The sequence below is a fragment of the Chionomys nivalis genome, chromosome 21, assembly GCF_950005125.1.
Source record: "Chionomys nivalis chromosome 21, mChiNiv1.1, whole genome shotgun sequence".
Taxonomy (NCBI): domain Eukaryota; kingdom Metazoa; phylum Chordata; class Mammalia; order Rodentia; family Cricetidae; genus Chionomys; species Chionomys nivalis.
Genome location: NC_080106.1, coordinates 33,542,424 through 33,556,574, shown reverse-complemented (window position 1 = coordinate 33,556,574; position 14,151 = coordinate 33,542,424).

Below are 14,151 nucleotides of genomic sequence, written 5' to 3'. Positions count from 1 at the left end.
AGGTGACCCTGACCTAGAACATCTGCTTTCCTCCCAGCAGTCAGAGGTTGCTTTAACTATAAAGCTCACATCAGTTCACACGAGGGGCCAGGTTTTTGCCTAAATCCCATCATAGGCACCTATTACTTAAGGCACAGCCATCAACTTGCAGCCCGAGTTCATATCTGGCCTCTCTCCCTGTTCTTACAGATTGTTGTTTTAGAATATGGGCCTCCATTCATGCTGCGGGAAGGTGTATAGCTAACAACTTCCTGCCTACTGGGGTGTGACCTCATAGACTATTTACCTGGATGCGGAAGCGAGTCCGGCCCTTTCCTCTCTGCTTGTCCCTCTGGACCCCGGTTTTGCTGTTTTGGTTTGTTTGGATCTCATCTTTATCCATCGTTCATGCAGAGAATCCTGATTTGTAAGTTTTATCTATTAATAAATACCTGTATATTTCTTAGTTCTGAGCTACTGTGGAATTCCTTTAAGTGCCCCATCTCTCAGCCCATCACTTGGCGCCCAACCACGTGGGTTTGAAACACCCACCCTCCTACCCTCATCATCTGGTTCAGTGCACATATACAGAAACCACAGGGAAGAGCCTGACCATTGGCTCTATGTGACCCCAAAGCTGGTTCCACAGCTCGCCTGTGTTCCAGACTCGACTTCAGGAAATGTGCACCTGCCTGGGGGTGGGCAGGATCTTGCAAACTGCCTTCCTCCCTCAGCACGGCTCCCAGGTTGATTCCACAGGAAGCCAGGCTTCTGCTCCCACACTTACCACAGCAGTCCCCCCCCCCCCCCAGCTCTACTTTTCTGCCTGTGAAGCCTGGGCCTAACAGGCTGTCTTTCATCTGCATTCAGATACATATTGTATTGGGTAGGTGACATCAAAAAGCCTGTGTCGTTACATATTCTATTTCTGAGCGGAGAAAAGTAGCCCCTTGCTTTATTAGCGTGGCAAATGTTGACTCTAGTAATGAAAAATGCAGAAATGCCAGGCAATTTTTGATGCATAGGTAATAGAGAAGAGGCCCTGAATGAGGAAGAGGAATTTCTCTTTGGGGCTTCTGCCACAGGATGTAGAGTCCCGGTGTGGGGCCACCCTCTCTCCCTGGCAGGCCTGCGTGGATCTAGAGATCCCCAGGTATGAGAACAGCGGTAGGGGCCCAAGCTCTCATTATGAGCCGGTGTCTGACAATCATCCTCACTCCTGCCTAACTCCAGAGCAGGGGTATTGGGCACTAGCTCCAAGCATTGGGTTTTAAGGCCCTCAGGGACAGACCTGCCCCCCCCCCCCACGCCAGATCCAGGTGTGGTCAGCCCTTTACAGTCACCATCTTGGGAGATCCCATGGGAGGTACAGCTAATGGGGAGGTTCAGCTATCCTCCTTTTCTGTGGGTAGACACTGACTTGGGCCTCATTTTAATAAGTTACCTCAGGGCAAGTGGTCAGAGTTTAACCTGGAACTCAGTCTTCAGAGGCAGCTGAGGTGTCATCCGAACAGTGAGGTCACATCAGCATCCATCAAGGCCTAAGGCAAGAAAATCTTGGTTAGACTAAGCCCATCATTCCCCAAACCCACGTAGAACCCAAATCCCTTCGGCTGTAGAAGAGGTGCTGATGACAGGTTGGCCACCCTGGAGGATGCACAGGGGTCTCTGGGAAGGAAGAATGGCCTTGCAAGTGTAGGGTAACCTTACTGCAACTGTGACCTGACTATCCAAATGCATGCCTTTGGTGAGTTCCATCATCCCTGAAAACTAGAACTCCTTCTGACTCTGTTTACCATTGCTGTGGCAAAATACCAGAGACTAGGAAATATAGAGGGAATAAAAATTCTGTTTGCCTCACAATTCTGGCTGCTGGGAATCCCAAGATTCTGGTGCTGACACCTAGCAGCTTTTAATATACCTTCCTGCTACACTGTAACGGGGCACAAAGTGTCACATGACAGACAGATCATGTGAGCTAGTTCAGGGTATACCCTTCTTAGAAAGCCACCCAGGCCACTCTGGACCCCATCTAAACCAAGCCACTTTCCAAAGGTCCCACTCCCACAGCCCGTCCACCCCAATTCTAGCAATGATGGCCCCAGCACATGAAACTGGAAACACCTTCAAACCACAGCAGAACTGTAGACGGATGGCCCTTTCTTGTATGAGTGGAGTGACACCAGAAGGGACAGTGGAACAGGAAGGCACCCACTGGGACATACTCCCAGCCTCTGCATGAATCACAATGGCTAAGTATCTATCACTGATCAAACACTGTGACTATGGCAACTTGTAAAAGAGAGTTTAATTGGGCTTATGCAAAAGGCTTAGAGTTTACAGTGGTGAAACAGGCATAGAGGTAGGGGCTGGAGGAAAAACTTACAGGTCGCATCTTGAACTGCAAGCAGCAGGCAGAGATCATGCCAGGAATGGGTTGAAACCTCAACTCCCATGCCCACCCACACACCTCCTTCAACATAACCACACCCCTAAACCTTTCCAAGCAATTTCATCAACTGGGAACCAACTATTGAAGCATATGAGCCCACGGGGGTGGGGGTGGGGTCATTCTCATTCAGACCACGATGTTCTATTTCCTGGCCTCTATGGGCTCACGGTCATATCAAGTACAAAATACATTTAGCCCAGAGACTTGCTAGACGAGGAAAGCAAAGAGATGTTTCAGGTGGAGGGAGATGGAGAGGATGAAGGAAGGAGAGCTGAGGTGACTTGGTCCAGGGTGCATTGAAGAAGGGCTGGAGCACTGGAGCTACTGGGAACCAATCCAGGTCTTCCCCCCTCTTCTCTGGCTCACTCAGTACAGATGCCCCTTCTGAGATGGTTCCCACAGGATGAGCCACATCCTATCTCATCCTGCTTTTAAAAGTAAACATTGCTTTGGAGGCACAGGAGTCCCTGACAGCCCCTGAAAATGAGTCTAAGGAAGCGAGGGCACAACTGCAGGTGTCCCCTGAGTACATCTGATGTCACTCTGCCAGCAAAGGAATCTTTAAACTCAGCTGTGCAGTTAGGTCAAACTGATGATTCTGTCCCAGGAGAGACGGGGGAGAGGCTGTCCTGTGTGCTGTAAACCCTTCCTACCATCCCTGCTCAGCACCAACTAGATGCCAGGAGCATGTACCTCCCATCATCCCTGCTCAGCACCAACTAGATGCCAGGAGCATGTACCTCCCATCATCCCTGCTCAGCACCAACTAGACGCCAGGAGCACGTACCTCCCATCATCCCTGCTCAGCACCAACTAGATGCCAGGAGCATGTACCTCCCATCATCCCTGCTCAGCACCAACTAGATGCCAGGAACATGTACCTCCCACCATTCCTGCTCAGCACCAACTAGATGCCAGGAGCACACACCTTCGACTGTATCTCATCAGCTGAAAGAGCTTCAGACACTGTCCAATAGTAAGAGTTTGGGCTAGTTTCATTTCCTCAGCTACAGATTTAATTTCACACAGACCTATAACTGCAGATGACTTGCCCTTTTGTGTAATTCCTTCCCCTACTTTTTATGTGTTGAAGCAAGCCCTACATCCTACACTGAATCTCCAGCCCCACGCGCTGCAGGATGGAGCCTTACAGAGGTGACGAAGTTAACATACTGTGGGTAGCATAAGCTCTAAGTCAACACAACTGTGCTTTATAAGATGGGGAAATGTGGATACAGAGAGGCAAACATGGGGACACCACCAGGGGAAGGTGAGGGCTGAGGCTGGAAAGACCAAAACTTCTCACCTGGCAGGACAAGAAGCAAGTCCACCATCATCCCAGTCTCGGACATCTTCAGGACACAACATGGCGTACAACTCACTGCACTGTGACTTGTTTAAGACCGGACCCAGGCATTTCATCATGGCTGGAGGAGGGGCCATGCCGAGGCCACTCTTTCTCTTCATTTTCACGGGGACAGTTATTTGTTGGGAACAGGATGGAGAGTGGACAGGTCATGTGCTGGGGAAAGCAGTGCTCCATTTGGTTATGATTCCAGTGACTTCCTTGCCTCAGCTATTTCCTGCTCGTGGGTATGGTTGTACATGCCCGCCAGTCTTCATGCTGGAGGAAGCTGATGCCACTCAGTCCCAGATGTTCACCACCTGCTCTCTGAGCTCAGGGGTCCTGTGTCTCCACCTTCCTTGCCTTCTTCCAGTCTCTGTGAGGAGGTCAGATGCAAGGCAGATCCCAGAAGATCTCCTTCTGTTTCCTGGAGTCACACAGAACTGCACAGTGATGCCTCCCCTTCTCTCTGGACACTTGCCCTTGTTTCCCTGCTCTTCCATCAAGCCCATTTTGTCTGTAGGAGTGAGACTATATTTCAGAACCTTGCCTGAGGTTTGATGAGAGATGTCTTAGCTCTTTCTGCCCACCCTACCTTGCTCCAAATACAGACAAGATGAAAAAATGACAAGAAATTAATTTTATTTTGTTCCTGCCTATTTTCAGACATCTTGTGTAATTTGTAAAGGCCAGGAGAGGAAGAAAAACTAACCTTATCATCTTTAACTAGGAACTTACATTTATTTAAAATATTATCATTATTATAACATTGAACTGTGATTATAAAGGAGTTGTGTTCATTCTTCAAAATTTGTAAAATAGAAGACAAATGTAAAGAAGAAATCCAGTGCTTCCACCTAGAGAACCTTCTGGTAATACCTGGGACATGTCTACTCAGGTGAGACTGGAACAGCGGACAGCAGGGTCTGGGGGAGTATTAAACACCCCTGTGTAAGGATTCAGTTAGGTCCCAGGGAATGAGGTGGATCTCCTTGGACCTTTCCCATGGAACAAATAACAACAATTCAAAAAAAAAAAAAAAACCATCATCAGTAACCCTTCTGTGTACAACTCCTCAGGGAGCCAGTAGGTCCTGTAAAATAACCCCCATTGTCATCCTAGGCTGTGGAGGAAGCTGCTGTGGAAAATGACATGGGAATTCTCCCAATAGATTAAACACAGCATTGGGGGATTTCTCTTCCTCACCCCTTGTTCTGACAAAAAAAAAAAAAAAAAAAAAAAAAAGACCAAGGCACAGCTCTTCTCCCTATTAGGTCATTTAGCATAGTTACTGAATTTCATAGCAATTTCTCATTAGAAGGAGTTGGAGGTGGGGATTTTGTGCTCAAGAATAAAGATCAACACTCTCCACCATTAAGATGTTGAGTATGTAAAAGTAAAACGAAGCAGAGGGAACGAGTGTTGGTGACGATGTGAAGGAACCAGGAGCCTGGGCAGATGGGGGCAGAAATGACGCAGCTGCCCCAGAAAGCAAGTACGAGCAGCACAGACCAGCAGCGCAGACCAGCAGCCTCAACCCTAGGGAAGGATGAAAGAATTGAAGGCAGGGACTTGGAGAGTGTATCAGTCACAGCTCTCCAAAGGAGCATTACTGACACAATGAAAAAGGTGTAAATACACACGTGTGTGTAATGAGTACGTATGATGTATATATGCATGTAAGTATGCATGGGTTTTATTAGAGTGGCTTACAGGCTGTGGTTCTAAGTTGCTGTCTCCTGTCAGAAAAGCCAAGAATCCAGTAATTGTTCAGTCCCCAAAACGGAATGTCTCAGCAGTCCCAATCTGTTGATGGAGTCCAGGGAAGTTCTAGAGAGCTACTGGTCTTCAGCCTACATTGGAATCTCAAAGAAGTAGGCTCTAACACCAGTGAAGGAATACCTCTGCAGCAGGACAGATGGACTTGACAGCAAGAATGAAGACAAGCAAGAAAAAGGCAAATATTCCCTTTTTCCATGTCCTTTAAAGTGGGCTGCCTCCAGAAGGTGTGGCCTGGATTTAGGGTGGGTCTTTATACCTCAAGTCACTTTATTAAGAGATCCCCCACAGGCATGCCAGGTGGAGTCGAGTTGACAGAATGCATCCTTCACTTCGCGACTGGGAGGTAGAAGCAACTCAAGAACTGGGTGATCAAAAGGAGTGAAAATTTGAAAAGGAGTGAGATTTTCTACTATGCCTTCTCTGATGACCCCTAGGAGATGGTGCCAAGTCAAGTAAAGCAGCTGCTAAGAGACACACCGTGTGCACATTAAGTACTTACTTTTACCTCTGTTGTAACCAAAATACATGCAGAAAACTCCAGGGTGTAGGTTACTCTGTCTCAAAATTTCAGAGGGTTCAGTCCTCCATGGCAGGCATGGCATGAAGTTCAGCTCCAGTCTCATGCACATGGGAAGCAGGGGAAGATGAAGGAGGCCCTAGACTGGCTCTTCCTTTCTCCCTCTTTCTCGGCTATCCACTCCCAAGTTTAAGGGATGGCATTTCCACATTTAGTGTGGGTCTTTTCCCTTCAGTTGATTTTACAGTTGCCTCCGTCTCCTGGGTGGTTCTAAATCCAGCTAAGAACAGAGATTAAACATCTCACGTTTGATTTCTCTTCTGTAAGGTTTGCAAAGCCGCCAGCTTCACAGACAGGAAGAAGAGTGGTGGCCATGAGTAAGGGTGGGGCGGGGAAGTAGGGTTAAGAAGTCTCAGAGATGCAAGTGCTTTAGGGAAAGGGGTGATGACTGCAAACAACAGGGATATTCTTACTGCAGGTGACAGGCTTCATGACAAATCTTAGCACAATGGAAACATGAAATTAATGATGGGGAAGAAAAGTGAAGTCAAGAAAAAACAAGAGCAGAGCTGGAGAACTGCTCACCACCTCCAGGGAGGCTGTGCACCTGCAGGGTCCTTACTTACCACCAAGGGGACTGTGCACCTGCAGGGTCCTTAGTCACCACCCAGGGATGCTGTGCACCTGCAGGATCCTTACCACCCAGGGGGCTGTGCACCCACAGGGTCCTTATTGACCACCCAGGGATGCTGTGCACCTGCAGGGTCCTTACTCACCACCCAGGGATGCTGTGCACCTGCGGGGTCCTTACTCACCACCCAGGGATGCTGTGCACCTGCGGGGTCCTTACTCACCACCCAGGGATGCTGTGCACCTACGGGGTTCTTACTCACCACCCAGGGGGCTGTGCACCCACAGGGTCCTTATTGACCACCCAGGGATGCTGTGCACCTGCAGGGTCCTTACTCACCACACAAGGATGCTGTGCACCTGCAGGATTCTTATCACCACCCAGGGATGTTGTGCACCTGCAGGGTCCTTACTCACCACCCAGGGATGCTGTGCACCTGCAGGGTCCTGTAGTCAAGTCTTTCTTTGGACTAACAGTTCCCAAACAATGGCATGGACACTTCTTATTAACTACCAATGCTTGGCCTTAGCTTAGGTTTGTTCCCAACTAGCTCTTATAACTTCAACTAACCCATTTATATTAATCTACATTCTGCCATGTGGCTCATTACCTCTCCTCCAAACTGTGTGTCCAATTTCCTTCACATCTAACTGGTGAATCCCCCACCTCTCAGATTCTTCCCAGAGTTCCCATCTCTGACCCAAAGTCCCACCTATACTTTCCTGCCTAGCTATTGGCTGTTCAGCTCTTTATTAAACCAATCAGAGGGTGCTTTAGATAGGCAAGAAAGGACAGAGACACATCTTCACGCAGTGTGATCCAATATCTCCGCACCCAGGGAGGCTGTGTACCTGAAGGCCCAGACAGGCTGCAGAAGAAAGGCTCCAACTCTTCTGGCCATCACCTTTGAACAGCATTTGGCTTTCTCTTGCAAACCTCCCCTGCCTTTTAACTCTTTAATCAACACGGAAAACAAAACCGTTATTGCACACCCAGATGGCATCCATATCTCCAGTCAACCCTCGAGATACCTCCCACTGGCCTTGTTCTTTTGCCAGGCTTATTCCCAACTCTGGCATTGTTGACTTGAGCTTCCTTCTTGCTTCTTCCTATGTTTATAGTGTGACTGGAACTAGCCAGAATCTTCAAGGCTGCAGCCATCATCCCTGAGAGTGAGCCTGAGTTCCTAGAAACTGGACTCTCCCTACCCATCCTGCAGTGTGCTCTCTTGTGACTTCACAGCCATCAATGTGCTCCTGTGATTCCACAGCTTCCCCCTTGTCCTTCCACCACCAAAGTCTGCCTGTCTTCACCCCACCCGCTCAGGCTGAAAAACTGCCTCATGGGTAGGACCTGATATTATCGCATCTTCCTCGGTTAGGCGTTGAGCATTTTGAAAAAAATTATTTTAAGGTAGCTGAAAATGGCATCAGTGCTGCCAGGGGACATCTGGGACATCATCAGTGCCTGCAGGAGGTTGTCACCGCTAAGAAGATTTCTTTTAGGAAAAGGCAGCTGTAAAGGACTCAAGATCCAGACGGATGGGCTCTGAGTAAAGAAGATTCAGAATAATTTTGTGTTTTTTTACTTGTATTTCCTTTTAATGAGTCCAAAGAGTGATCTATTAAAAGCAAAACAAAAACAAAGCTGCGCTTACCTAAGTCTACAGAAGCATGCTAGTAAGAACGAAGTATAAATCCTAAATGGCAAAGCATCAGTAGAGCGTTGCTCAGCAATGGCTTTTTACTCTCTTGGTACATAAAGGCAGCATTTCACCATTGCCAGAACCCCTCACACCCAATAAAGTAAAGTGGCAAATGCCAGCACTGTCCTCTCCCCCCGTTCGCCCTGCCCACCTACTCAGACGGGATATACCCTGCTCAGATGTTAGCGTTTGGCTGGAGCTTAATAAAAACATCTAGAATTGACTTAGATGATCAATCAGGCATGTCTAAACAATAATTGTACTACCCAGGATGGGCAGGCATCATCAAAATAGTGTTTGGGGTGCTCAGAAAAAAAAAGTCAGTGAGTGAACACACAGGAGGAAGTCTGAGTCAATACGGGAGGATAAGATATTGGAATATTAACTCCACTATGCTCCCCTCTATCTTTCCTTCCAGCAGTAGGCGGGCATTCTAATTCTTGGCCTCGGGGTGTTTTTAACAGGGCTGCAAAGGGTAGTGACTGAAATTAAAGGCACCCTGGTCTTTTTTACCAAAGGTAAGAAGATCATTTGACAGCTGGGATAGGGGTGTTGGGCAGGCTTGGGATGCTCGGAGGAATCCTTCCTTGGTAAGCGGAGAGCTGAGTGAGACCAGGAGGGGTGTGTGGAAGAGGCAATCTGTCAGGCTCTAGTTCTTGTACCCTGTGAACATGAGGCTGCAATGGGCCTCGCTAGCTGGCTGGTCCCCATACCTGCAGCTCTAGGTCTCCCCAAAAAATCTATTGTTTTGTACATAGAGGGAAGCTTCCTGGCCTAGTGGGGCTGTACCAGCAGGGCCAAAATGGACCCTTGACTTGTGTGCAAGGAATCAAATGCCAGCCCTCTTAGGAGGTGGAAAACTCTGTTTGAGGCTGCATACTCCCCCTCCAGCCAGGCAGCATGCATCTTCAAGCGAGAAGTAAGCTAAAAGAAAAAAGAAGAAGAGGAAGAAGAGGAAGAGGAAGAGGAAGAGGAAGAGGAAGAGGAAGAAGAAGAAGAAGAAGAAGAAGAAGAAGAAGAAGAAGAAGAAGAAGAAGAAGAAGAAGAAGAAGAAGAAGAACCCGCCTTTCTTGCACTCATGTGTTAATAAACTGTTTGAGATCCACACAGCAAGACAACAAAATTATTCTGAGGCTCAGAGAGAAACGCTGGACCAATCCCTAGTCAGGTCTGGGGACGTCTGCAGGCTGCAGGAGGTGGCTCTCCAAGAAGGCTTTAATGGGCTCCTCGTCGCATCACGTGCCCCTCAAAGGCCAGCCCCCCTGGACGGTGGCATGCAAACTCCTCTCCCAAGCAGCTTCCCTTGAAGAGCATCGCTACACAATCATTACAAATTGATTGCAAAAGAGCTAACAATCATGATTAAATCATTAAATTCTTGTCTACGCTTCAGAGAGCGGTGAGAAAATTAACTTCCCACCAACCTCATTTTTTCCTGAACATGAAATAATGATTTTCTGCCCGTCTAATTACAAAGCCAACATCTGATCAAGCCAGCATCCAGAGGGGATTATCGCATGCACGAGTATTAGACCTCATTACCAGCTTGACTGCAAAATTATTACATCTTGTAATTGGATGGTGAGATTTATATACAGATCGGCCCGGTTTCTGTAAGATTGTAATTACAAGCTTCGTTGGTTAGCTACTTATCACTCAGCACAGAAGAGAGGAAAATAAGCAACAGAAAAGGCATTTCATTAACCCATAACCCTATCAAGGGAAAGCCACTGTAACACCCATGTCTGCATTAGGGAGAACAGCTAAATTCACAGATGAAACAATTTATTATGCTCTTTGCAAATGGGATTGCATTTTGTTTAACCCCTAATGAACTCTTTGGGTAAAGTGTCTGAACAAACCATTCATTTTATAGACAACTGGGTTCAATACAGTAATTATAAGGGGTAACTGACTGAGATAAATGTTCACCTGCTTAGAAGCAGTTGATTAGAAGGACAATTGCTGGGTACTGGGCTCTGCCACCAAGGGCCCTGGCTGGAATGATCTTGGCTTCCCAGAGCTGCAGGAGGCAGTGGATCTCCCAGCAAATCCACCCCTGCTTCAAGGAGCTTGGCTGGAAGGAGGATGTTTGATAAAACTGCAAAGCCGACAGACAGCATTTAACAATTTTAAAGGCACGGATGCAGAACACAGAAATTTAAATGGGGCATGATGAAGGCCCTGGAAAGTCTCAGATCCATGTCATAAATGAAATGTTACTTTTTCACATGCTTGACGATCAACAATGGGCCTCACACAAGGTCACAAAGTGGGTCCCACAGCATGTGGTATGGAGGAAGGATTGCCATTCTGTCTTCACAAAGTCACCAAGCTTAAACCCACACCCTGCTTAGTGGTGAGCTGGTTTCTTTCCTTACTTGATAAAAACCACAGGAAATCCAAACATGAATATTCGTAAAGTTTTATTAGCACACAGTCATGCTCATTGACCTGTGTCTTCTATGGCTACAAAGGCAGGTGTGGAAAAAGCAACAGCAATGTTTATTGTGTAGCCCTTTAGGGAACACCCCATGACTACTGGTTACTGTGACTGATATAAGGGGAGACTCAATATCCAGTCCAAGCCGGGAGCTGAAATCCAGGGCCTGTGGGTGGAGTCAGGACACTTCCTCCTATGGAGCTGGGCAGCTGCATTCAACCAGCCTGGTAATAAAGCCACCAGGGAGGACAGCGACACTGATGATAGAGAGACACCAGGTCCTGCCATTTTGGGGCCCCTGAATCCACATGTATCTTATTCTGATTACTCTCAGTTTTTCTTATTTTATGAGCTAATGAAGTATCTTACTTTGCTTGAATGGTTAAGCATATTATTCTTATTTCTTATTTTTGGTTTCTAGTAGTCCTCGGGATTGAATCCAGGACCCCACACATGCCAGGCGAATACTCTGTCACCAAGCTATATCCCCAGACCTCTTTTTATTTTGACACAGGCGTTTACTAGATTGCCTAAATTGGTCTCAAACATGTATCCTCCTGCCTCAGCCTTTGCAATCACCAGATCTGTGAGTAAAATATCTATGTCTGTTCTCCCCTGCCCTCTTTATAAATTGCCTGTTCTTGGGCTGGAGAGATATCTCAACGGTTAAGAGCACTTGCTGCTCTTGCAGAGGACCTGGGTTCAATTCCCAGCACTCCCGTCGTGACTCACGATCATCTGTAACTCCAGTTCTGGGGGAAATGATGTCATGGGCACCAGGCATACATGTGGTACACAGTTCATGCATACAAAATACGCATACACAAATGAAAATTTAAAAATCTAAAAGAATTTTTCAAAGTTTCCTGGTGATAGGCGTCCAGCTAGATCGACAGAAAAACACTGACATGGGAACTGGATTCTACCAATCATCACAAGAACGCGGAAATGGATCCCTCCCCTGCGAAGCTCTCAGAGGAGACCTCTCCTAGCCAAGGCAATCTCTAGAGAGCTCAGCTCTCTGGTCCAGATCTTTGACTCATAGAAATTGTGAGGAAATGTGTTCTTTGACACTAAGTTTACAGTTCTTTGTCACACACAGAAAGATAACTAATACAGCCCCAGTCACCTCAGTTTGGCTTCTTGGAACCCAACTTTTCTCTAGGAGTTCACATGAAGGAGGGGCAAACACCAGCTAACATAAGGCCTGGGTAAAGCAGCTGGGTGGAGTATGAAGTCACTGCTGCTCTAGGGTTGGGTTTCCTGTGGGTGCCTCCCAAGTACATCCTTCAAAGTGACATCCATCAAGTAAGAGAAGGTTTTGATGTTCAGGTTTATGGCTACCAAATATCCATACCACCCCAAAGAGAAAAATTGACTGTACATACCAAACACACATACTCACACATGAATATACACATGTGTGTATGTACATATATACATCACACACTATATTCACACATACATACATACACACACTCAGACCTGAATATACACAGATGCACATATACATATATACATCACACACCCTACATACACACACTCACACATGAATATACACACACATGTGCATATAAATACACCACACATACTACATTCACACACACACATACGCACACTCACACATGAATATACACAGATGCACATATATATATATACATCACACATACCCTACATTCACACACACATACACACACTCACACATGTGCAGGCAAGCATATGATATACCTCATACTCTATTCTTTATTTATCACACTGATTACCATGAGTATGCTCCATGAGGGTCACAAGGCTGCTTTCTGATCATCACTATTATCTGAATTGTGGTGTGCCACTTCACAGGCCCTGTGCTGGAGCCCAGTGGTAGAAGATGTGGGGCCATCAGGAATAGGACTTGTGCCCTCATGAGAGAACCTCAAGGCAAATATTCGCCTTTTCCACCCTGAACCTGCGCACCATTGAGTCTGCTGTTAGGCGATTGTGACCTCCCACAGTGAGAAATAAATGCCCAGTGCTTTCAAATTACCTAGGTTTAGGTGTTTTGTTATGGTGAGGTGAATGGGCTGAGCCAACTGCTATAGCCAGAGTCTCTGAATCAATGGTTTAGGGAGTAAATGGATTGTCTATCGCATTACAATCCACTCACACTCAGAAAAGAAAATTATTGTTTGAATGACATTTGCTTGTGTTGTTATGATCATGAGGGCCTCTTGGGATGGTGCCCTTCATGGCACCGTATGCTCTTAGAGAGAGGCTGATATGAGCAACAAGGAGAGAAACTCAGTTGGCCAGCATCTTCCAGCTCCTATGAGGTGGCCACTGCTTCACCCTGTAAAGAAGCTGGTCACAGCCCATGTGGGAAGAGGGAGTGACACCCCAGCATGCTCTTCTTTCCTCCTGGGGGCATAGTCACTACTGTCTTTAATCGTAGTTTCTTTGGGGAAATTGTCCTCAGCCACTTGTCCTTTTTGCAAAGCCGGGTTTAATTAATACAAGACAAAATAATCTGTAAGTCCAAATATCCCGGCACTTGGAAAACACAAGCCGTAATGTGTTGAAGCCAAGTCGGAAACAAAGCACTGATAGAGACCCCGCCTTCCCTCTGCAGGGTGACTGCCCTCCAGTGAGCGTCTGGGCAGAGTGGGCATCTGTGTTCCTTTCACCACAGTTATTAGTCAAGGGATGGCGCGTTAGGGATTGCCAGCACTTCCTTTCTGTTTTGTAGGATGGGGTGTGCTTGTTAGTGTTTTGCCGACTTGACACAAACGCACGTCATCTAGGAAGAGGAACTTCAACTGAGGAAATTCCTCCATCATATCGGCCTGTGGATAAGTATAGGAGGCATTTCTTTTTATTAATGATTGATGTGGGAGGACCCGGCTCATTGTGGGTGGTACCATTCCTGGGCTGGTGGTTCTGGGTTCTATATGGAAGCAGGCTGAGCAAGTCATGGGGAGCAAGCCAGTAAATTACATTCCTCCGTGACTCTGCTTGAGTTCCTGCCTTGGTTTCTCTTAGTGATGGACTGGCACTAGGGCATGTATACCTAATAAACACATTGCTCCCCAAGTTGTTTTTGGTCATGGCGTTTAACACAGCAATATAAGACAAATACATAGGGTCTTCTTAGTGATCGCCTGACTGTGTCCTTCTGGTCAACCCAGACAAGAGTCACAAGAACTGAGGGAGATGCTCTTTCAGGGGTAACTCCCAAGCCCTTTAGTGCTATGGCCTAGTAGCCAGATTAGCACAGCCAGAGACTCAGAGGGCCACACTCTGCGGGACAGAGGCTTGTGC